Source organism: Falco punctatus, assembly GCF_963210335.1.
Source record: "Falco punctatus genome assembly, chromosome: 2".
In the NCBI taxonomy this organism is placed as follows: domain Eukaryota; kingdom Metazoa; phylum Chordata; class Aves; order Falconiformes; family Falconidae; genus Falco; species Falco punctatus.
The window spans coordinates 63,707,285-63,732,768 of record NC_137581.1 but is presented as its reverse complement, the minus strand read 5'-3'; the positions used below and the strand labels follow the sequence as shown (position 1 = coordinate 63,732,768).

At 39.2% G+C, this 25,484-nt stretch overlaps 1 protein-coding gene across 1 annotated transcript in view; it reads right to left on the bottom strand.

The window, feature by feature from the left end:
* ARHGEF7 (Rho guanine nucleotide exchange factor 7) overlaps positions 1-25,484 on the bottom strand; it is a 164,911-nt gene extending 139,427 nt beyond the window's left edge. Inside the window, exon 1 of the mRNA XM_080375532.1 lies at positions 1-25,484. This exon is cut by the window's left edge and continues 14,462 nt beyond it. The gene's annotated coding sequence lies outside the window, so the exon portion shown is untranslated.

Below are 25,484 nucleotides of genomic sequence, written 5' to 3'. Positions count from 1 at the left end.
TAAGACGAGTTCGATGAATGGGAGTTAACTTCATTATGTGTCTTCGCCAGAAGCAGCTTCTCCTTCCTGTCATGTTCCTGGTGGTGAAAGGTTCTCTCCAACTTTAACTGCAGAGTTCAGACCACTGTGTACATTCAAATTTTATTCAGGCAGTGTGATTTTTATCAGGCCACATAGGCTGAATTTACATATATACGTGTGTAACAGTAGCTCAAAGCGATATAGCCACTGCATGATCTTGTTAATTCTGTTGCAGTGTAATTGTCCTTCTGAATTTTAGCAATGGACAATGGCATCTGTGCAAGCAGTTAAAAATAAGTGTATTTGAAGGCTAACCTGGAGTAAATAAATAGCAAGAAATCAAAAATGCCTTAAAAATATCCAAACATAACTAACAGTTAAATAAATGCATCTGTTAATTCTGTAATCATTAAATTGAGTTTAATAAAAAGAATAATATTTCTCAAGACTTACAGTCAGTGGCATTTGAACATATATTATTTTAAAAATTCCAGGTAAGAAACAAGCCCATTTCATGTTAACTTTTCCCTAGCCTTTAGCTATATATATGGCAGTACTGTTTGCACACATAAAGGCTATAGTGCAAGCAGAAGTTACTCCATGCCTTTATTTGCATTTGCACAATCAGGAACAATTTTTGAAAATATAAAAGCCATAGAGTTGTACCAAACTCACTGCAAGAAGCAAATATGAATGATGCCTTCGCTAAGAATATCCTGTCTTATGTATAGCTATTACTTTTATTTAGTTGGAAGTTAATGTGGTATGTATAAACTATCTTTAGGTGTCTTATCCAGCATCAGCGCTAGGCACCAGAACCAGTAAATGAAGAGAAGGCTCAGGATCAAAACCCAAGGTTCAGGATCAAACACAGAGTATGATCTTGCCCTCTCTGACTCCAGTCACATGGCACATTATTTCCTTCTCTCTTGCTTGATGCTCCTCCTTCATATTTATTTTACTTATCCCTTGTGGGGTTTTTGCTTTTTTCTTTTACTGCTACTGGTAGTTACTGCTAAAATTTAAGTTTTCTTCCCAGGGGGATTTCCCTACATGCACACAGAAATCTGTAGGTAGTACTGCCAAACCCGTTTTTGTAACCAGAGTTTGCCTGAGCTCAGGATTTTAAGGGGTACAGAATGCCAGCAAGGATCAAATGCCAATTAATACCTCAGCCACTTTTTTAAAAGATGTATGCTAGAAATTAGATGTTTTGATTGGGAGAAAAACTTGGTATTTCATCTGCTTTTGAAAACTAATTAGTAAGACTGGTAAAACTATCTTCTGATAGGAAAGTGTGATACTGGCCAAGTACAAATTTCTTGTGAAATTTTGTTTTTTACAAAAAATACTAAAAGTTTTTTAAATTTTCCTCGATCTTTTAAAATAAGAATATTTTGGCTTTCTCGACTTTTCAACCAGACTCCAAAGCCACTTTTCAATCAAAAGGTTTACTTTTATGCAGCGGATCATACCTTTTAGGGGAAACAAATCTGCTCAGATGCATTGTCCAGTTTACCTCAGACACGTGGGACATCTCTTTGAAAAAGAAACTCAGGCTCTTTGTTCCCACTGCCTTGTGTTGCCACGGCCTTCCCTCCCCTTAGTAATTAACAGAGGTTTTATTTTGATATAGTGGCTCAGACGTGTCCTCATCTGTACCTCATGCAAGGGGAGTAAATGCCTCTGGTTTTGCTCCAGTTCAGTATTTTTTATCGTTGATTTTTTTTCTATCCTTTTATCCCCGACTGCCAGCTGTGTGGTTTCTGCCTGGGACTGGTAACTACAATCACATCCCGTCGTGGGCCTAAACAGTCATTCAAACAACTTCCAAAATGTAAAGGCTCTCTACCAGCTAAAGAAGAAAAAAAGCCCCACCTGTTCCAAATGTAAACGTTCACTCACAGGTTATGGTTTGGAAATCCCTGCCCCAGCACGGACAAATGGAATCGGCACATCCCTCAGCTGCTTCACCCACATCTCCAGGTCCTGAGCACCTGCCAGGGTCCTGGTGACAAGAGGGTGCCAAGCAGCTTCGTGCCAGGCCAGCCCCTGTTCAGGCAGGCTGCACACCCCTGGAGCCTGTCCCCAGGGGGCTGCTACCCCCCAAGGGGCTGCCACCCCCCCAGGGGGCTGCTACCGGCTGTGCCCAATTCTGCCCCGAAGTCCTCACACAGGCAGCACAGCCAACGGAGGACGGAGGACCGGAGGGCAGATTTGCTGTGTAATCAAGCGATGACCAGCCGGAGAAGTGGAATCAGAGACAGCAACTGCAGTTTAAAAAAAGAAAGGTCTTGTGATTGCTGGATGTGGGCTCAACACTCAGACAGGGACGCCCGAGTTTGATTCATCTTTGAGGCTCTAGAGTGTCAGCATAAAATAATATATCATCAACAGAGTCCAAGTGGGCAATGTGCATGTTTAATAACTAGCTGAAAATAATAACAAAAATTTGACAGTATTGATAGCTGCCTATTTGGCAGCTTAGGAGAAGAATGAATGAGTTTACAAACTGCTGCTCAGATACAGTGACAACATTCAGCTGTCCAGGTCACTCAACTGGACATTTTTAGCTCTATCTGCACCATCCTTCAAGAGAGTAATGTGAACCCATTGCTAAACATGATCCTAAAGTGTCAGCAGTCCAAAAAATGCACTAATCCTTTTGCTACACTTTAAAAGCTTCAAATTTTATTGGAAATATACAGATAAAAAAATATTTGCAAAGTGGAGGCGGACAGACACGTGGTCAAACCCAGGTGATTTGAAGCAACAGATAAACCAGGATTTTTATCAGGCTTGCTCTTCCTCTTCTTCATGCAAGTTTCCCACTCATGTGACATGTTGCAAAATAGCAGAGAACACATAGCCCCCTGTATAGGGTAGTGACGCTTTTAAAGTGGCGTAGTAAATTTTACAGAATCTTATGACATCCACCAACCTGTTTAGAATTTTTAAATTTATGTATACTTACGTCTTGGCCCTCCAAATAAATTTATGAAGTGCAGTGCAGCGTTTGTCCTTTTCAGGACACAACCCTTTTATAAAACCTGCCAAGATACATTTTGCTAGTTTGCAAAACACTCCAGAAATAATATCAGCATATCTATGAACTGGCAGATTTTCATCCATCTTTGACTTAGATGTGAGACTCTGCACAACATAAAACACCCAGCTCCCTGTCAGCAGATTAAGAGGAATAAAAGATAGTTCTCTGGAGGAATGGCAGATAAGGAAATCCATAGCATTCACAAATCTTGCTTCAAATCCTCACCAGAAACGAAAGAAGCTTAAAAAAACATGAGATTTGCTTCAAAATCATGAGATTTGAAATATAAATAAATTCAGTTCTTTTATCTGCCATTGAAATTTTGAGCCTCTAGAGTGTGCTCCAGTCATATTTTCAACTATTTCCATAGAAAATGAAATGTGTAGATACTTTATTTCCAATGAAAGCTGAGATGCACTCATAAAGGTAATTAATTCAGAAGTTGAGGCCATCAGAGAAATGTGAAGCTTTTTAAAACTCCTAAAACAACATGATTAGCAATACAGTAAAATATTAGAAATGTAATAGAGGAGAAAATAACCAAACTGACAGCAAAAGGCCCAGAAACACATAAACATTTCTGAAAAGATTAAGAAAAATTTCTTGTGGTTGCAAGGAACACAAACTCCAAATAAATTTTTATTTATAAATTTTATTATATTTTTAAGATGTAACTTAGCAGGCCACTTGGTGTACCAGTTCAGTTATCCTCTCAGTAAATATTAATAACAACCAACTGCAGCAAAAAGAGACTTTTTACAATACTGAACACTCTACACCTTTACAAGTTCTGAGCTGATTCCTCAGACATGAAGAGAGCTGGCTTGCAAAAAGTTTCAGATTCACTTTCCAATGATGCATTCTCAGCTCCTTTTATTTGCCCTCAAAAGCTCTTCTCACATAATTTTTAATATTTCCAGGCACTTGCCTCCAACACCTAGGGCTAAAAACTTTACTATTATTTAAAAGAAAACAAGTTTGTAAACAATCATATAATCACAGAACAGCCTAAATTGGAAATGACCTTGAAAATCACCTGGCCCAACCTTTCATGGAGAAAGGGAGACTTGATGAGATTATCCGGCAGCTTGTCCCAGTCACATCTTGAAAACCTCTGGTGATGGGGACTCTACCCCAAATCTGGAGAGGTTGTTTCAGCGAATAGTTGCTCTTACTGTGAAAAATTCCTTTCTTATATCAAGATGAAACCTCTCCTATTCAACTTGTGCAACTTGTACCCATTGCCCCTTGTCCTCTTTACATGGCTCCTTGCGAAGAGACAGCCTCTGTCCTCTTTGTAGCTGCCCTGTAAGTGGCAGCTGGAATACTGTGATGGGGTATCCTGAGCCTTCTCTTCTCCAGAGAGAACAGACCAAACTCCTTCAGCCTTTCCTCATAGGGCAGGTTCTCCAGCCCTTTGGTCATCTTGCTGGCCCTCCTTCAGATCCCCTCCAGTCTGTCCATGTCCTTCTTGAATTGTGGGGACCAGAACTGGACACAGTGATCCAGGTGTGGTCAGACAAGCGCTGAGTAGAGCGAGATGATCGAGTCTCTCTCTCCCTCTGTTAGTAATGCTCCCACAGATGCAGCCCAGGATCTGACTTGCCTTTGCTGCTGCAGTGGTGCGCTGCTGACTCACGTTCAGCTTGTTGTCCACCAGCATCCACAGGTCCCTTTCAGCAAAGCTGCTCCCCAGCCACACTTTGTAAAACTTCATAACTGTTCTTGCTTTCCCACTCTCCCAGCCTGTCCAGGTCTCTCTGTAAGATGGCCTTCTCACGTGCCCACCTCACCACTCAGTTTGGTATCATCAGCAAATTTGGTAAGGGTGCTTTCAGTCCCATCATCCAGATCATTTATAAAGATGTTGAACAGCACGGGGACCAGTATCAGTCCCTGGGGGATCCCACTTGTGACAGGCTTCCAGCTTGAGTAGAAACCATTGATCACCACCCTCTGAGTGCAATCTGTTAGCCAATTTCCTACCCATCTGGCAGACCACCCATTCAATCTGTATCTCACCACTCTGTGCAGGAGAAGGCTGAGGGAAACTGTACTGAATGCTTTGCTGAAGTCCAACAAGAGGCTGACGTTTTAAGGAAATTCCCAAATGCTGCAATAGAATCACGGAAGTTAGCAACCCTGCATTTTCTGACCTCAGCATTAACTCGAGACCAAACTGACATGAGACGACAGTGCCTGTTGGCTCTCAAGTTTGCCCTGAATCCCAACGGTTCTGTTTACAAATAAGGAAGCAAAATTCTCTATTATGCATAACATGTGGAATACAAATTAACCACGCCAATAATCTCCTCATTTTCCCAGTAGCTCTGTGATAAGTATGTAGAATTAGCCACGGTAACATGCGTAAGTATATTCAATTTAGTATTTGTTCACTGACATGACACATTTGCTAACTGAATGACTATATGATAATTTAATAGGCTAGGAGCTTCTGAGTGGGGAAAACAGGCAGGGTCCTGTGAGCACTGCTCTTACATATTCAGACTTAGAGATGGCCAGTTTATTCTCTGTGCAGAATTCATGCAAATCTGAATGCACACATTATAAAAATGGCCATTTTTCCTGCTGTCCCCAAGTTGAAGATATAGCGTTTCAGATTCTCCTCAAGCTTCCCATGTCACACAGTGGCTAAGCTTCAACAAGAATGATGAATACTTTTGCCCTGAATTTGGCCTAAAGCCCATTCCTGTAGGCAGTAGATGGACATCTGACTTCTCATTGTGCACGTGCACCTGCACCTTGTGATGTGTGTGCTGTTACTACCAAAAATCAATGTAGTGAGATTCCTTCTAACGACCTGGCTATAGTATTTTATACAATATTATATATATATCAATAGAATTGAATAGATTGATTTTTCCCTAACTTAAACCTGCTGATTTCTCTGTTAATGAAAGTAGGATTTAACTTAGGTCAGTAAATGAGGATGAAAACTCCTCCTTTCTTGCATAACATGAAAAAATAAAAATTCAACACCCCCTTAAAAACTAGATAGATTCATATCTGTTAGCAGGTGATTGTTGAATTCTGAAATACAACTCCCTGGTCATAAGATTTAAGTCACTGAGCCCTCAGCTGGGTAACACTCCCATAGATTTGTTCTGGAGATTTACTTAAGTGCTCAGTTTGGTATTTGTGTAGACACACTTTACCGTGCAAAGCCATGCTTTCAAGCAGGCTGGAACACAGCCAGATTTCTTCATACGATATGGAAACATGGATTTCCCAAGGGAGAAAATCTATTGCCCAGAGTCTGACAAACTGTTCCAGATGCATGAAGCAGTTCAAAAGCACAGGTGTGGCAGAGGGGCTGGGAGAGAATGACAAACAAAGGATGATGAAAATATCATGGCAGAGACGTGGTCAGGAAACAAGCCCACGTGACGGTAGGACTTCAGAGTACATGGCAAATCGCTAACAGACTCTCACACAGAAAAAAATTAACAGGAACTGGCATTGGTTCCCATTTCCCCATTCATACCCTGTGCAGGGCTCCATCAGAATAGCAAACACAATGCCTCAGCTCTAAAACAGTACACAATAGCCCCATACCAGGCCTGTCGATCTCAGAGAGCCTTTAGCTTCTGCAGTGTCTTGATTATGTCCCTGATTAGGCATTTTTCACAGTGCTAACACAAAGACGTACTTTTCTACCCAGCGAGTTAGGCTATGTCCTCCTCTTCCTTATACCCACGGCATGTGCTTTAAATATTAAAAAGACAAAGAGCTTGAAAACACTTCTGAAGCGAGCACCATAATTCAACACCATTGTGAATTTCATTATTTAAATAAAATACTATTAATAAGCAATTCTCACGTTGCTCATGAGACTATGCACCAGCTAGTATTTAGTCAAGGTAATTTTTAGCTGAGCTGAAAGAGAATAGAAAACAGGCTGGTAAATACCAGAAAGCTGGTACCGAGTTCACAGGGCACTTCACACCAGTACAATATACAAAGAACTAAAAACCTATGCTTTTATGAACCAGCTAATGAGGAGTGCTACTGAACGCACACTGCTAGTGAGCTCACTTCGTGATTGACCTTATAATCATCAACTGTAGAAACACGTGTATGCAGTCAAATAACGCATCCATAAAGAATCAAATTTAAAAAAATACCCAGGGCATACAATTTTGGCCACTCTAAAAAATGACAGAATTTTAAATACTCAGGAATTATAGTGAAAAGGGTAAGGGGGAATTGATGTGAAAGCAAGATGGAACTGGATCCAAAAGGTGTAAGTGAATGACAATGAGAGAGATGACTTTTCAGTCATCAGTCACCAAAACAGTCTTGGTAGTGAGTGAAAATAATGATTACCTGACAGCTGTTTATTACAACTTGTAAGTGAACCACCCCAGCAGTGTCTAGCCAAGCCTCCATGGGAAGGTGCATACACTACCACGTTCTTGTAACATTTGGTATCGTTGCTGCCAGAGCATCAACTACCTAAAGATGAACTTTCCCGTTTGCCACAGAAAAGGCAATCTTCAGAAGCTGTCTGAATGTGCTGATGATGCAGAGTGAAGACCAACTGTTGCCTCTGTTTTGTACTGGCTCATGCTGAGGGCATGCAAGCACCTGTAACATTCTTCTCAGGACATGGCAACTAACAAGCCAGTTCCTTCAGTTTCTCATCTCACACAAAAATACTCCATCCCTCTCTCAGTTCATTAATTCCTGCCTCTCTTTTCCTTCAAAGCCAAACTCCTCCTTTACTCTCATGCAAGAACCATACAAATTCTGCAGATGAGTTGCCTTAACTCATATAAATCTCCATTTCTCAATTTCTTAATATTATCCAGTAGATTTCTTGTGTTTATCACAGTTTGCTATGCCCTTATCTAACACACTAAGCAACTGATTTAAACCTGTTTGATTTTTAAGTTCAGATGGATAAGAGTTCAACAGATACATGCAAAGGCAGATGATGTGTAAAGTATAGACTGTATATTAGCAAGCATTTCTAGCTGTAGAAAAATGCAGGACAAAAGTCTTGGTCTAATTATATATATTTCTCTCTCCTTGTTGCAGTACACATTTCCTTGCCAGCTATAGTAGCCTAGGCCACTGCCTTTCCCCTAAAAAGCTAGTAAGAACTAGTCAGGTTCCTAAACATGACTATAAGAAGCCATACAAACTGTTCTCACTCCTCCATGTGATGACTTCTGTATTCCGTAAGATGCATTTGTGACAATAAAAACACTTATGATTCTTACAGTTGTTGGCAAATATGTCAAAGCCTTAAGAAAACAAGTTCAATTTTCTACTAAAATACATATGAAATTCTGGTCTAAGATTATATAGGTTTATCTGAGCAACTGTATTGCAGATTTCTCCAACTTCCTGAACTAATTTTGTGAAACTCAGCTGAACCAGGAGAACTGTGTTTTAGTCTCTTACTAGATATTCCCAAGAGAAAAAAACAAAAAATGGAGTGATTCTTCTAATATGCTGATTACTTCGTGATCTCTCCCTCCTCAAACCTCTCATAACTATCTGAACACCAAAGCAGCCGTATGTTGATGCAGAATGTTCCTTTATTAAAAAGCTGTCCTTTCCTCTAGATTGACTGCAGGCACAGAAGTTCAGCCTAAAAAGCTCATTCAACATTTGTGTCTAGACATGCACTTTTCAACATATTCCGCATCCATAGATGGGCTTTTGGCTCTCCACACTTCTGAACATCTGTTGGGAGGGCAGGATGCCCACTGATAAGTTAGCCAGAATCTGTGTCAGTTGCCAAAGGAAGGGGATATATGGTCCTGCAAGTGACATCTGTTTCACCAGAAGCCCTTTTCTCTCTGAACAATGTTTCTGTTTAATCTCAGCCACACTTGTTAAGAAGTGTTTGAAAGACAAACTAATGAAAAACCTTGGGAAGTATTGGAAGGGAAGGGAAATGTAACAATGGTCAGCATAAGGGTACATTTCACGGACCTATGGAGAATCCTTTCAGTAATAAAATGATGGGAATATTGGAAGAAAATTGTAGGTGCTCTGGCTATGCAGGCAACTTCATGGCAGATGAAGTCACTGAGGGATAAAACGAACCACAAAGGACTCACTATAACTTAGCCCAAGACAACAGCTGTGCTCTTAAAGAGAACACTGGAGGGAAAGGCACAACTGAATGATTAATAATGCCTTTTCACGTGGATGAAAGATAGAAAATAGAGCAAGCCATTATGTACTCTTAGAAAAATGTTACTGATTCAGTGAGACACTTGATAGTTTGTGTGTGGGAGGAGGGATACTAAGTGATGCCGGCTGCCTGTCTTCTTCTGCTCATAGCCTTAGCATGTTGAGCCAAACCAGCACATCTAGAAGTTGAATCCATAATGTAAAGCAAAAACTATTCAATCCATTCACATTCATGAGGTTCCTGCAAGAGAACATGAAGTCTCTGACAGTTATGTCCCAAACAGACCTGAGAAGTATTACCCACAAACGGGAAAGAGAAACAACGACAAAGGAAGAAAAGAGGCAGAGATCACCGCGTACTCATTAGTACTTACAGAAATAAAGAGATGAGTATGATTCATTGACTGTTATTCCCGGAACGGTCAATGAAAGGAGCGAATATAACCCAACAAGGTACAAAATTGGTCTCAAAGCACCATTGACTGTATTTACTCAATCTTTTGCACATTAAGCACATATCTTGCATGTAGAAATATCTACACCATAGACATCTAAAACCTAGCTCTGAATCTGGAGCTGACTCCCACTCTAAGAGTTCCGATTCATGATCAGAGGTGACTTGTCCTGGATGTATGTTTCATCCGAATCTGTAGCTGGGTTAAGGCTAGGACATGTACTCACACCAAAGAGCCTGGAAATGCTCCTGAGCTTCTCAGCCCAGAATACAATATAACTTTTCCCATCCAACACCATGACTCTTTTGGGTCATTGATAAAAGTCCTGTTTCTCCTTCCCCAGAGATTTTTGATCCTGTTGCAACCATGTCTTGGTCAGAGCACCACTGCTGAAGTACTACAGCTGGAAGAACAATGTTTTAAGGTAAGCCAAAAATTATTTGGGGTTACTTTAATATGCTTGGCAGCAAATCATAGAAGTTCAGCAGCTGTTACATGAGCAGATGAACTACCTCTGCACTGAGGGTGGGAAACTGCATGTCATGGGATGGAAAGGACAGCTGGGAGCAGAAAGTGTCACAGCCATCACTAGGTGAGCATTACCACTTGTGAGTCAGCACCCTCACTGCTCCTATTCTTGACATACTGCTCTTATAAATACGTAGTTCTGAGTGAGGGTTTCCCACTTACATTTCCAGCAGTACCTCATCTGTAGAACAGCAACTCTAAAGTCTAGGTAACACTCTAACACATATATTGTGCAAGAATTACATCAGTATTGCACAAAAATAAAAATCATAAAGCATTTTACAAACTCCTGGCAGTTATGGGTTCTTTCTCATAATATAAGACACAGGGGAAAACTGAGTTACTCTCAGTTAAAGTGCCTGGCAGTAAAACCATGGAAATCCTGAATAAAACTTCTTTTAAAAAACACTTCTCAGAAACAGCTATGTATGTCCCAAATCTAGACTGTTAAATTAAACTCAAAAAATCGAACTTACTACACAAGGCCTGCCCTGGCAGAGCTCTTTAGTATATGGTCAGAACAGTCCAAATAGGTGGCTAGAGGTGAGAAACGTAAAGCTAGGCTCAAATAAGCATTAGCATTTTCCTTCCTGATTCTCATTTCCAGGGGACATCCCATTCATTTGAGACTCTAGCACTGTGCCCATTCCCAAATCGTCTGCAAGCCGCACCTCCCTTCAGAAGCTCTTCTCCTACATTCACTATAGGCCTGATCCCTAATTATCCTTACAATTCTCCAGTGATTTTTTTAATTCATTTTCCTATTTTAGTTAAGCTTTTTCCAGAAACTGAAAAGTTTAAATATATTCTCTTCACATCCCAGGCCCTATACACTTTGGAAAGTAAGCAGATTCCCTGGTAAGGTTCCAGACACACATGGTATGTGCATAACTTCTGAGGTCACACACCTCAACACATTTAGTCAAGAATCTTTAAAAACATCAAGAGCAGCATGCACCCTTTTTTCTTTCTAGCATTTTCAGTGAAAGCTGAAGGTTGAACAGACATTGGCAATGAACTGTGAAGATTTCAGTCTTTGGTCCAGGCTGACACAGACTAGCAGGGCAGTGCTTCTCAACACTGTAGTCCAGCTGCTTTCTGCCATTTCTGTTATACAAGGGATGAACTTGATTCCTCAGTCTGGTACCATCAAAAACCTTAGATGCTAGTTCTACAAACTGATTTAGAGGGAGCACTACAACATATAAGCTTGGATGTTTTTAAAACAAATAGGTGCCTTGGCTCCTATACACTGCAGCTTGGAGTGGAAACCCAAGTCAGAGCGAGCAGTTTCAAACAGCAGATTTTCTCCTTGCCCTCACTCAAGAGTGGATATGGATCCACTTGATCCATGGTAGTGGCAGCTGGACAAGAGCAACCTGGATATAGACTGGAAGAGTGCCACAGTATAAATCTGTTTACACTGGAATTCAAAACAGACAGTAAGCTGAATTTGGACTGCCTGAACTAGCCAGTAGTGATGCTGGGGGAAAAAGCGTCACATACATTTTACACCATACGTACGTCTGACATTGATGGGCCTTAATCTGAGCTCCTGTGAGGTGAGTGCCAGTAATTAGTCACCTACATTGTTCCTTTAAAAAGGCCACAGAAATACTTTTAGAAGAGGAGAAAATGCAGCATACTGTTTTTCCTTTGGAAAATAGCTATCACCTGGTGAGAGAGCAGGAAGCCACTACTTCCAGGTCACACATTTAAGAAAAATTATCCAGAAACATGATTTTTTAAACTGAAAAATATTCCTGCTTTATTCTGAAATACAGGTGAACAAATAATTGTTTAGGTTATGATTTATGAAACTTGAATACAAATCATACATTATATTAAGTTACGAAAACACATTAATAAATTCCACGTAATGTTGCACTTGTGAAAATCAAACAACTATTGTTTTGTATAACTGCATTTATCACAGCTGCCTGTAATTCTTTCAATACCAATTTGTTTATAGCACCAAATTTTGGGATTATTTGAGCCAAATGGCTCTTATCCACACACGGGTCTTTATTTTCCTAGCATTTCATTGAGAAAAAAAGCAAAACATTTCCCAAACATACAACAGATTTATCGCTTGTACTTTGTTCTTTTTTTGTGGTAATATGCCTTATGATATGAATATATTAGAGTATCAGTATCAAAGACTTTTCATGGTTGATATATTAGAGAAACTTGTAAGCTTTTGCTTGTGTATTTCTATGCCTCTGGCTTTTGCAGTAGCTGAGCACTTCACATAAATTATACTTAGCCTCACAAAGCCTGCGGAATGATGGAGTCCCAGCAGCTCTCCTAGTCTTTATATTCTGAATGACTATGGACCTAGGCGCAGACCCACAAAAGTTTTCAAGAAAGTAACTGCTATTTGAAGGGGTTTCAACTGCTGTCAATAGGAACAAGAAGCCTTTGTGGATCTGGACCAGTATGGCTTATCCAGGGTAACATAAGAAACCTGTAAGAGTGGATGAACCAAACCTGTTCTACCATAAGGCAGGCTGGTATCCTAACTACTTGGATATTCCTCAGCTTCTCAAATGTTGGAAAGTCAAGGCTGATTTGCAAGTTTGGTCATCCATTTCATTACAGTGATAAGCAGACAATTACTCCCCACGCAGGGAGAAAATTACGTGTTTCAAAAAAAGGTAACACATTTTAGACATGGTACTGTCATTTTAAAATCTGGCATGGCTAAAGATTTCAGCAACTTTCATGCCAACATGTGATATCAGACAGTCTCTCATGTCCTGTCTGATTGCTTAAAATAACACATTGCCATTCCTTTGGGGTTACACAATTACTTTATGTTGATATAAAAATGGCTGTGGTTTAAGCTTCCTTGTAAGATGCTCCATAAAACTTGCTAGGTCTGATTTCCCAAACTTCTTCAGAATGGCAGCACCAAAACTAAATAAAGCACACCTTCTTTTCTCTCTAAAATGTCTGTGTATCTGTCAGAGAAAGTCTGGTCAATAAAAAAAATATCTGCATGTTAGGCTACCAGATTTTGATACAAGAATGTCTCTACTGCAGCTGGAGTGAGAGCATCTGCTAGAATAAAAAATACTGTGTGGAGATGCTTCCAGGTTCACATGCTGGTTTGCGCTGCCTTAAGTTTTTGCTTTCAGGCCAGCACTTACCTTTGGTTCTTTCTGCTCAGAACTGTGTTATTTCAGAAATTATTCTAATATGCCTAGCAGACAGAGGAAAATGTACTGAAGCTGCATATAAGGCAAGGTCTTCACGATAACAGACAACATAGCTGAGTCGGGGCTGTAACCATCTCTTCAGTCCAGCCAGCTAGTTATTGCTGACACAGATTCATCTAGTAAAAATACCAATCTAGTTAACAAAGTAGCATTTTAGTTTAAAGCTCTTCTGTTATTTTGGTGAGGTCAGTGAAAATTCATCTCATTCCAACTAGATCAGAACCTGGACTTGGATACTGCAGAAGACATGGCACTGATGAAGGACAGGCTGGTGTCTGCAAGAACCGAGGGCGTTCAATAGGCTTTTAGCAGTGCTTAGCTGGTTTAAATGTTGTCTAGCGTCTACTGGACATGGTAAAAAATATGCTGTGCTTCCTAAGATCAAATTTAAAGTCTTATAAAAAAGAAAAAGGAACAAAAATTTACTTGTTAGAATCTAATACCAAAGCAAATGACAAAACGAGAAAACACTCATCTGGAGGTGAATTCACAAGAAATATCACCGATGAACTTGCACCACTCTCACACTGTATATTCAGTACTATGCACGTGACATCTGAGAGCTTTTCAGAGTACAAAAGGATTTCATATTCCTGCATAGATGTATGAAAATTCTCTCTGTATCACAAGGATTTTATTTTTAGCAAATCAGTAGTTTACTACAGTTGTAGCAAAAGGTTTCAATTGAGTAAATTAGACATTCATTCAATATGCCAAAACGGAAAAAGAAGCAGGGAGACAAATAGTTTCTTGTTTGGATGAATTTCCTGATGACAGCATTATAACATTCTCTTCCAGATTCTGCCATTTAACTATTTCACAATATAGTTTAAAAATGCTTTCCTTACTGTTTTTAATAAAACAATTTCTGATTGCAAATTCAGTGCAATCCTAGTTAATAGGAACAAAAAAATATATACAAAGTACAAAGGTAGCTTTAAGGCTGATCTGCTATAAGCTTCCATAAACAGTGGATGGCAGTGATTCATACCTAGGGAAAATCTTACCCTGATTCTTGTTTATTAATATGGAAGTGCTGACCTAAGTAAAAAAAATGTATCTATGACTACAAATTCACTTAGCAACAAGAAATTTCTGGAAGTTGAATCCAGGTAATTATAATAAACTCAGTTCAGTTCTGTTAAGTGAGGATACACTGATACTCTTCAACAGTTCTTGTAAAAGTTTAGACATTAGAGGGAATGTAATATTTAAAAAATGTATTCTCTCCCAAAAAGTCCATTCTCATTTGAACCTCTTTTAACATCATTAAATTCCACATTTCTTAGAATGCATATTTATTCCCCTCAGAATATAATACATTTGCCAAAATTCTTGACTTGTACATTTCTTAACATCAAAAAATTGTGCAATTACATCAGCCTGGGATCTATGTCTGATTTCAGTTTCACCAGAGTAAATCCATGTTTTTGCAGAAACATGAAAAAAAAAAAAAGCTTTTGCTTCAAGTCCCACTTAAATATGTAAAGACAGAAGTCAGGCTGTGGTTCTTGATAACTGAGCTGGCTCTCTTCATAGATGCAGAGACCTGCTTTTTTAAAGGAGACTTTTTGCATCCTAACAGGTAGGGAAATGAGGCAGGTTAACTACGCAAGCAACCGCTATTATTTTAATTGGTATATTTAATCCATTAACTTTCAGGATCCTGTACATTTAAGGACTTACTTTCCTATATAGCAGATTAATTGTGTCAAAAATAAGCCCCTATACATTTTGTCTCTCTTATGCCATTGCACCGAATAATCATCACTGTCATACTAGCATCACTTTTGGAGGGAAGATACTTTAATTTACTTGCTTTTAACTGATTTCCCAAGCAAAAATCCTTTCCTATTTCTTTTATTACAGAGGCTGTCTCTCATTTACTAGATGCAAGACAGAGAACGCTGATTAAAATAGAAAATAAACATCTATGATTATGTCTGAGAATTATTGTTGTTCACATCAGTTCAAATATAACCTTACAGAAAGACTATGTCAAAATCTGACACGGTATGATACCTTTGATTTCCATACTTATGTTCTCTACAACCATGGTGTTTTGTTCAATGAAGTGATTTTCTCAAACAGTGAGATGCCATCTGACTTTCTGAGCTTATTTAGAGTGACACTGGAAAGAATTTTTCCATCTCCAGAAAAATGTCATTTTTCAAAGTCTTCTTTATTTTGGGAAAAAAAAAGTAAAAATACCAGTAAAAGCTTAAAAAATGAAAAGCAATTTTAGCAACTTCTTTAACAATTTAAAAACATTTCATTTTGATGTTTTGAACTATTTTAATAATTTTAAAGAAATAAGATTTTCATGAAAAAATGTTACATTTCCAGTTTTAAAGCAAAGAAAGCATATTCTGAATGAACCCACACACACATTTTCAGTTAAAAAGTTGGTTTTTTCCCCAGTTAATTGGTATTCTCTGACTGAAAATTCTATCAGGTCCAATTTTAATGCAATGGCTCAAATACTTTCCCAAAATATATTTTTACATTGTCTTCCCAAACTAGCTGTAGTTAAAACTATTAGTAATCCTGCCTCTCCTTTTCTCAAAGTTTACCTCCCACCCCAGCAGGAATAAGTATTAGTCTCATTTCAAACCCCAATTTCAAATTTTCCTAGAACAGCCTTTTCTTCAACTCCCAGAAATACAGTAAACCTCAAACGGCACGTTCTAAAGTAAGACTTTGCTTATCTGTTAGTTGTAACGTGTGAATGAATTTAACGATAGATCTCATACATTTTTGCATTCAATCAATATTCTAGACAAACAGCAATCAAATCAAATTTGTAACTTTTTCTATACTTTCAGCAAATGATGGTGATCCTTGGCCTTGATGTTATGTTTAGTTACAAACAAGTGTAGTAGATACGTGGCTACCCAAGTTAAATCATACATAAACTTATTCAGCATTATTAAGGAAATAGAACAAAAATTGTGATTGAGGCTTGTGTTTATAGATAACTTTTGGTTTAAGTTTTTTTTTTAATATACTTAATTAAATTGATACAAGCATCAGTGCAGTGAGCTAATCTATATAAAATAAAATTGCTGACATCTACTCAGGATTGTGTGCATTAATCAAACTCTAATACTGGTAAATGCCTTTGTGTATCAGCAAAGAGGTGAAGAAATCAGACTGATGTATCACCTAAACATTGTCTCTCCAAGTCAAGTTTGAAATCCAGGAGCAAAGGATGGGCATGTTTCAGTTCTGTGCCTGGAATGCACAGAGTTCCCAGGGATCCCATTTTAGTGAAGATCATTAAAAAAATAAAAAAAATATATCACTTGGCATTCATGTAGAAAGCAATTCTACCAAGAGTCACATTTCAGAGGATATCCTGTTGATTGCAGCTTAAAATAAAACTACGAGTGTAGACTGAAGGTCTAACCAAGAGCTCAGATGACTAGCAAATATTGGGGCAGGCCGACTAGTAAGGGACATAGACTGAACATGCAAAGTTTAATGCTGCATGAATAAATAGATGTGCTATTTCAATTCTGAAGATTTGATAGAATCAGAAATCTAATAGAATGAAAAAAATCCCGTGAGTGAAAACATGTATAAGGTCAAGTTTTACTCAAAAGGTAACATTTCTTCAAAAGTAGAAGAAAAATTATCACAGAAGTATAGACGCATCTTTAACTTCAGATTTTCAAGGCAGTGTTGCAGCAGCATCTTATTTGAAAAAGAGACAACCACAAGATGGCTCCTTTCATATAATCCCAGCTAAAATAGAAACCTGTTCTGGTAACATACGCTGCTCAGTCTTTTAATGAACAACTGAAACACCAGACACCATCCTCTTCGACAAAAAGATACTGCAACAATTGCTTTATTATATCATGGTTTGGGGAGGAGCATGGTTTTTCTTAATTAAACAAGTAAGGACTAAAATCCTCAAAAACAAGCACCTAATCTCACTGAACAGGGTGTAGGTTTCAAGAACACTTGTCAGGCTCAGACACAGACATTTCACACTCTTCACCTTTCTCAAGATTTTTTTTTGTTCTTTTTGTAAGCAGATATGGCATTTTCCCCTTTATTAAATATTTTTCCATGGAACGATTTCCAGATTATCAAACTGTAAAATTATTACATGATTCATTTACTCCACATCCATGTAGATGCAATCAAGATATGCATTTGGTTGTTGTTTCATTTAACATTTGAATAAATATTACATAAACGTACCACTTCAGGGTTCCAACCCAGTGCAACACAAAATAGTACACAGAGTAATTACAGGGAATATGGTTCTTAGCATAAGAAAGTCTGGTTTGGTCTGAAGGGTCTGTTGTGCTGAATTGCATAGATTCCATACCAGCAGCCATGAATTCCCAGAGTCACAACGTGCAGTGCCCCATGGCAGCCCTTCCTGGTGTGCCAAAGCGCTGACACTTCTGCAGTATCCTTTGCATCCCTCACATCTCAGAATTCCTCAGAGCATAACACCAATGACATGTGGCCCTTGCCCTGGTGGCCAAGCAGGCCAGTGGGATCCCGGGGTGCATCAGGGGGAGCATGGCCAGCAGGTGGAGGGAGGTGATCCTGCCTCTCTGCTCTGCCCTGGGGAGGCCCCACCTGGAGTGCTGGGTCCAGTGCTGGGCTGCCCAGTTCAGGAGAGACAGGGAGCTACTGGAGAGGGAGCAGCACAGGGCTACAAAGATGATGAGGGCACTGGAGCGTCTCCCTTATGAGGAAAGGCTGAGGGAGCTGGGCCTGTGTAGCCTGGAGAAGACTGAGGGGGGATCTTACCAATGCGTACAAGTATCTTAAGGGCAAGCTGTAGGAGAATGGGACATGGCTCTTCAGTGATGCCCTGCAACAGGACAAGGGGTAACGGGCACAAACTGCTACACAAGAAGTTCCATCTGAACATGAGAAAGACCTTCTTTACCTTGAGGGTGACAGAGCCCTGGGACAGGCTGCCCAGAGGGGCTGAGCAGCCTCCTCTGGAGATATTCAAAACCCACCTGGACACAACTCTGTGCAGCCTACTCTAGGAGAACCTGCTTTAGCAGGGAGTTGGACTAGATGATCTCCAGAGGTCCCTTCCAAACCCAACCATTCGGTCATTCTGTGACATGAACAAGAATCTTCCCCCATTGCTGAACAGCAGGCTACAACATGGCAACTACTTAGCGCTGCATGACAGTTCAAGATGACAGCATCTCTAACGAAGTATCATGAAGAATTCAAGAAGTCACGGTGTGAATTATTTAAACAGGAACTTGAGACAGACTCCCCCGCACATTTGTGCACTTCTTCACGTAAAAATTATTTACTGAATGCAAGTAGTCAGCAAGTCAGATTTACATTCAACTTAAATGTAAAGCTAAGTGGAGAGATATCATGAACTTCTGCAACTCTGTTGAGAACTCCTACTTTTTTTTCTATTTTTCCTTTTCCTTTTTTTACAATCAGAACACAATTTGAGATGAGGATGTTGAAGGACCTTTTTATTACTGTGGTTCAGGCTCAATATAAATGGAAAATGGAAATGGTTTGTTATTGATTTCTTACAGAACTGTTTTTTACCACAATGCTGGCCTTTTGCCTCTCAAGAAATGTTAATTTTCAGTAAAAACTGGTAAGAGATGTGGGAAAAAGAAGGGTAGTTTGTAAAAAAGCCAACAACTATTAATTCATTTCCTTACTTTTTAGGTACGAGACCTCTCGGATAAGCATGGCCCAGATGACTCACATGTATCAAGAAGAGCTGCATGGATGCATAATTGACAAAACCTTATGATGAACACAGTCACTCTTCCCAGGCTCATGAACGACGGCAGCTTTACAGCTGTAGTGTAACAAATCTGTTTTTATTTACTACCCACAAAGTTGCATCGTTTCCTAAGTAGTGAAGTTTTTAAAGAGGGCTTCTTTATGCATGAGTAAATATTTTTCTAATGAAATCTTGGTTTGTCTTGCAACCCAACCCTAGTTTATTTAGTAGTGAGATAGCTTTCTCCAGAAAAGGCAGTCAGAAATGGGGGATGGAAAAGGGAGAAGTTGGCTCTGGCTACAGGGCGCAGCTGCTCTTTGCTACTAGCCTGCAATGGGGTAATACATCAGTAATTATTTGAAAGTCAGACAGATTCCCTGCTTTCCTTGCCAGACAAAACTCTGAGAACTGAGGACTGGAAAGGAGGATAAAGGGCTTTCAGTTTACTGTTTTTCCACTCACAGCTTTTTTTCCATGTTAACAGTTACTGCTGCTATTAATTTTCTGATCTTTGTGCCTTCAGAGGCCTCACATACTAGGCAAATAGTGTTAGCACTTCAGCAGCAATGCTTTTAAGTTTATTAAATTAATTTTTACAAAACATTTCAGTTGTTTCTTCCAACAACTTCCATCTAAAAGAACAGCATTTATTTCCTGTTCTGTTTTAGGAGTGATTGCAACAGAAACCTTGGTCGTCACTGAAGAAAGGTGAAAACAGCAAAAAATCCAGGTAAGAACAACATACTTCAAGTGGTTCACCACTCAGTTGTGGTTAATTTAATAAAAAATAGGAAGTAAAGCTATTCTTTGAACTAGTCCCTGAAAATGATGAGTCAGCCTCTATTTACACTAGCAAAATGATAGACCGTTCCCACGATTGCTGAAGTAAATTCATGGCATCTAAAGAAATGTTGGTTTCAGTTCACCGAGAGTTTCAGGAAAAAAAATATGAATAATGTTTGAATAAGTTTGCCCTTTTGCAAAATCCTCCTCAAAGATTTTAGACAGAAAAACAAAATGAAACACAAATAGCTTGTATAAAGCCCCACAGACCCAGAACTGGATTCAGGCATAATACAGGAGGCAGCCAGCAACTCTGCGATAAGCTCCTCCAAAGGCAAGAGGGTTTATGGGATTCAGGCCCGGACAGAGAGTGAGGAACTCCTTATGTGACTGGGCACATCAATGCAAAAGACATCTATGGAGGATTCATGTATCAGAACGTAGGTGCATGCAGCAGCCTAAGCAGCCTTCAGCCTCCCAAGGCATCTGTTACCTCTGTGTAGGCATGGCAGAGGACCGCCGTAAACTGATACCTTTCTACGCCAGCAGCTGGCAACAGGGAAGAATACCACTGGGCATCTCAAATGGCACTAGACATGCATGTATATATGGGCAACTAAATAAAGCCCTAAGCGTTAACCAATGCAAGCTTGCTTCAGGAAGAACGGAAGGATTGGAATGAATTATGCATTCAATGAAATTCTACCATATTTTTTTTACAAAACCAAGAAAATCCTGACTTTGTTCTGCACAAGGTATTATAAAATGCTCCATATTTGACCTGTCTGAAAGGAAAAATGGGAAAATACTATTTATTTATATCAGAATGGCACTGAGAGGAAGCTGAGTACATTACAGTTATGCAGGTCAGCAAATACTTTTTCACAAAACACAGTTTTAAAACAATGTATTTATTTTCTAAATTTATATTTATTAGACTCTATTGAATATTCAAGTCTTCATTTGCAGACAATTTTCTTTATCAACCTTTAGCCAAAAGAGAACATAAAAGCAAACTTAGCTGAAATAAAACCAATCTCTTCTTCTACCCTGCTTTGCTTATAAACTCTTCTGTGTCTTCTTCTGTTTCTTTCTTAGGGGAAATCCAGTTCTGTTAAATGTCCCCCCAAAAATGAAGTCTACCTCTTTGATATGGCAGAAACAGAAATAAAGCCTCTGACTTCCCTTAAAAGATCAGGAGCAGAACTGAGGACAAACTTAATGCAAATAGGCCTGCAAATAACTATATTTTTCAAATATGCAAAAATGTGGGCTACTAAATTTAGTAAATGAACTGGGTGAACTTTCTGAGTCATAAAAAATCGAGAATTTATTTTTTGTGTAAACAATACTGTAAGCATACTACGTATTGCATGCCATGGAAGACTTTCAGTTTATAGAACATATTAAATGCTAAAATCTGTCTTCATATAAACCAGACAATGCAAAGAACGTGAGATGTTATGTATTACTGCTTCCCTTTTTTCATAAAAGGTTGTAAATTATAGTTAAACCCATGACTGTCAATTTCCTGAATTATGCTATGTGCAAACAGACCATAATAGCAAGCTATGTTTGGCTGGGAAACCAAATTATAATCTAGAAAGAAGTCAAAATCCCCTAACAGATATTTATTGTATGTATCTGGTCTTTTGGACAGAAAGTTTGTTGAAAATACCTTTAAGATTTGTATTGTTCCATATAGAAACTAACTATAATAATGACAGAGAAGTACAAAAGATGAATTGTAATGTAATTGTAAGGAAATGTTTAAAAAGTTAAAACCAGAATTCCCATGTTCCCAGTTTCACAACATATGAAAGCAGTTTAAAAATCCCCAGCATTTTAAATGAAAATTTAATTTGATTTCTAGTAAAAGTAATTAACTTCTAAAGCCCATTGCCAAAATATATTAAGGAAGTCAATGGAAAAGCAAAATATTAAAACATACTTTTATATTTATCTGTTCAATGATTCACAATTTAAAAAATAGAAACGAACGTGACTCTCCAAGTCATATGCCAACTAGAGACTGATTAAGGAATCACTCTCATATGGAGAGCACTGTGCTTGTCTATTTTGGAACTTTTGGTGTAGACCACTAGCAAGGAAATAAAAAAGGTTGACCTCATAATGAGGAGTCTAGTTATGAAACTGAAGATACCAAGGTTCAGTTCCACATGCAGCATTCCTGCACAGCATTGTTAAAGCCTCTTCCCTTATCTGCATTCTGCTTCCCCCTTTCTAAAAGGAATACAACAGCACTTTTCTATCTTGCAGGGAGTGCTAAAAGGTAAATAAGAAATGTGTCTGTAATACATACAGATGTCTATAAGGAAAGTAGATAGACAGCTGCCATTATTTGATATGGCAGTTTCTATACCCCAGTAAGAGATAAAAACCATGCAAATCTTGAGTATTAATCTTCTCAAGTTCAGGAATATTAAATTCTTGTTTATCTTGACTACAACCCACATGTTTTTGATATTTATTCCTTGTTATGCTAGTTATAAACAACAAGTAAGCAACCATTGTCAATGCTTATACACAACACCATAAGAAACAGTGCGCCTGTTTTCAACCTAAGAAACTGTATTCTTTAATACCAGGTGTTCTGGTAATGACCATTTTTATAACATATGTTGTGGGTTTGGGTGTTGTTTTTTGTTGTTTGTTTATTTGTTTGGGGTTTTCTCCTTTTCTTGTTTCAACTGTTCTGTCATGTGGGACCTTTATTATTTCATCCCAAAACGAGGCATACTGATGTAAAGCATTAGCATCTGCCTAGCTGTGTGTGGGGCAAAAAATGCCATATAACCCGGAATCATAAGTGCATATAGGATAGGAAACTCTTAGTGCTTGTGAAAACAAAGGCCAGAACCAACATAATACGAACGTTTTTGTAAGGCAAAGGCCAAGGCACTGAACCGAAAGTTGCTGTAGCTGAAAGTACTCCCTCCCCTGGCCAAAGCATTTAGCTTTCCCGTGCTTCAGTGTCACCATCTATGTAAGGGTTTATTTGTAATTCATCCTCCTTTATACATTATTCTGAGATCTACAACCTAGTAGCCTTGTAGAAATCTAAGTATTATTTTATTTTGGGGAAGATATAATAATATCTAGAGGATACAAATATTAGCTGTAGTAACTCCTAGCGTTGAAATTCCTCGTCTTTATGTTCATATCATAGTGTTACGTTTTTCCTCAAAGCACTTTGATAAATTGAGCTTCTTACCACCACTCAGGACATAATTTTATTATTCCCATTTTGCCAATAAAAAACCCGAATGAAATGAGCCTCTACAGTTTAAATAATGCCACAATGAAAAAAGCAGCTGAGGTCAAAACAAAAGTTTGTGAAAGCAAGCTTTCTATCTTCATATTCTCTGACTTGATACTGCTATAAAAATACATCTATATATAAAGTTAATAATTCTTACAAATTTCTAGTTAAATGTGATAGTTCTTGTTACCAGAGTTGTGCTGCTTTTCCTTAGTACAGACAGCCGTATGTTATTACTTGACTGTCCAGATCAAAACAGGACTTTGAGAACACAAGTGTTTTGTTTTGCTGTAATTTTTACAGTCTAAATCCACTGTTTCTAGCTCAGGCCATCACTGTGATATTTTAAGGAAGATCTTAAGCCAAATACCCTGTTGGCTGTTGCAAGAGCATCCTGGAAAGCAAGCACCTCCTCCTACATGAGAGCAGTACAATCCAACCACGCACCCACTCAGTATCAGTACCTTTCCATAGTGAATGAATTCCCTAATCACCTCCTTGAAGACTACAAACCTACCCCATATGATGTCTGTCTAATTCCCTTTCTAAGATTTTTGCATATGTATGAAAAGACTATTTGCTATGGGATATGTCAAAAGGGCGTATTCTAGGATGCAGGTCTTTCTGTTTGCAGGTAGGTGGTTTTGTTTGTATTGGAATCTTATCTCTGAGGACTGGATATCATATATACACAGTTTAAGCTATGCCAAAATCCAAAGAAGCCAAATAAATGTGAAGAACACCTATGTGTTCTGTCACTATACATACTTGCTGTGAGTAGTATACAAAACCATTATCAGGGACACTTCCTTCAAAAGCTGAGAACATTGAAATGTCAGCCCAACAGTCCAGAGATCTCCTTCAAAGAGTATATGGAATAAATAAAAAAATATATACTAAAAAAATAAAAACAAAACCCCACCATCTTTATACATTTGACTACTAGTTCAATCAGAAAAGTAATTAAAAAATCCATTTAAACCAAATAATTTCAGATGTTAGCTTCTACCCACCACAATACAAAATCAACATTTCCCATGCACAAAATCTAATCCAAAACAGTTACAAACGTTTTGATTATTTTTCCTAATTATTGGGGTTTGCTTCCGTAAGAGAGAAAAACAACATACTTTCTGAGAAATCAGAACTCTTACATTAAGAAAAAGTAATTTCATAATACCTTGATGATCAATTTAACCTGATGTTAAAGAAAAGCTTTCAAAATTCTAAGGTCTCTTGGTACTTTTAACAGAAATTGATACTTTCTTTGCCCCCAAACATAATTCCTGGCTTGCATCACTTAATATACTGAAAAAGGAACAGCCCTTGATTTTCAGGGGCAGATGAATGTACTTAAACAAACATATTATCGATTTAATTTACTACGGTCAGAAAATTAGTACACAAATACTTTGGACAGAAGACAATTAGTTACATGGGGAAAGTAACTTTGGACAGAAGACAAAAGTTACATGAAGTTTCTCTGCAGTCATCACTCAAGGACTGGTTTTTAGTTGCAATTAAAAATTCGGCATCGTCACTTTAGTCAGACACTAAGAAGGTTATCCTTTGGTTTGCAGTACATCATGCGGCACAAACCCACAGAGACCTCCCAGTGCTGAAGTCTGCCTGAGAGCGGTTACACAGTGTATGCGAGCACCACCGCGGAATACTGGGGTGCTGGGTCAGGGCCCCAGCGAGGGAGCGTGCTACACGCACACCAACCGGCCCAGGGAGCTCAGGGCTGCCTGCTCAGGGGAACGAGGTCCCTTGGTGTCTGGGGAAGGGTTTGATCAGGGATGGTTTGCTTCCATCAACCCTGCTTCCCTGTGTGCTTTTACACAAACATCCTGCCTGCCTACCGACCGCTGCTAACCGCACAGGCGCTCTGGAGAGCGAAAACCCCCGTAAAATGGCAATTCCCATCTACACCCATACTACATCCCTGAGGGAGGCCGATCCCGCTACCCACAGCAAAGGCGAAGGCTGGGGAACGCTCCGTGCCCCGCGGCTGAGCCCTCTCGCCGGCCGGAACCACGGGCCCCTCCCCTGGCCCCGCGGCGCAGGGAGAGCGAGCAGCACGGCCGCGCCGGCTGGCTTTCCCGGGCGGGGAGGCCGCTCCCGCCCTGCGCCGCCGAACCGGCCTCCTCAGGCGGCCGCGAGCACCCCGTCGCCTCAGGCCGCGGAAAAAACGAGCGGCAAGGAGTTGGGGTCCGGCCGCCGCGCG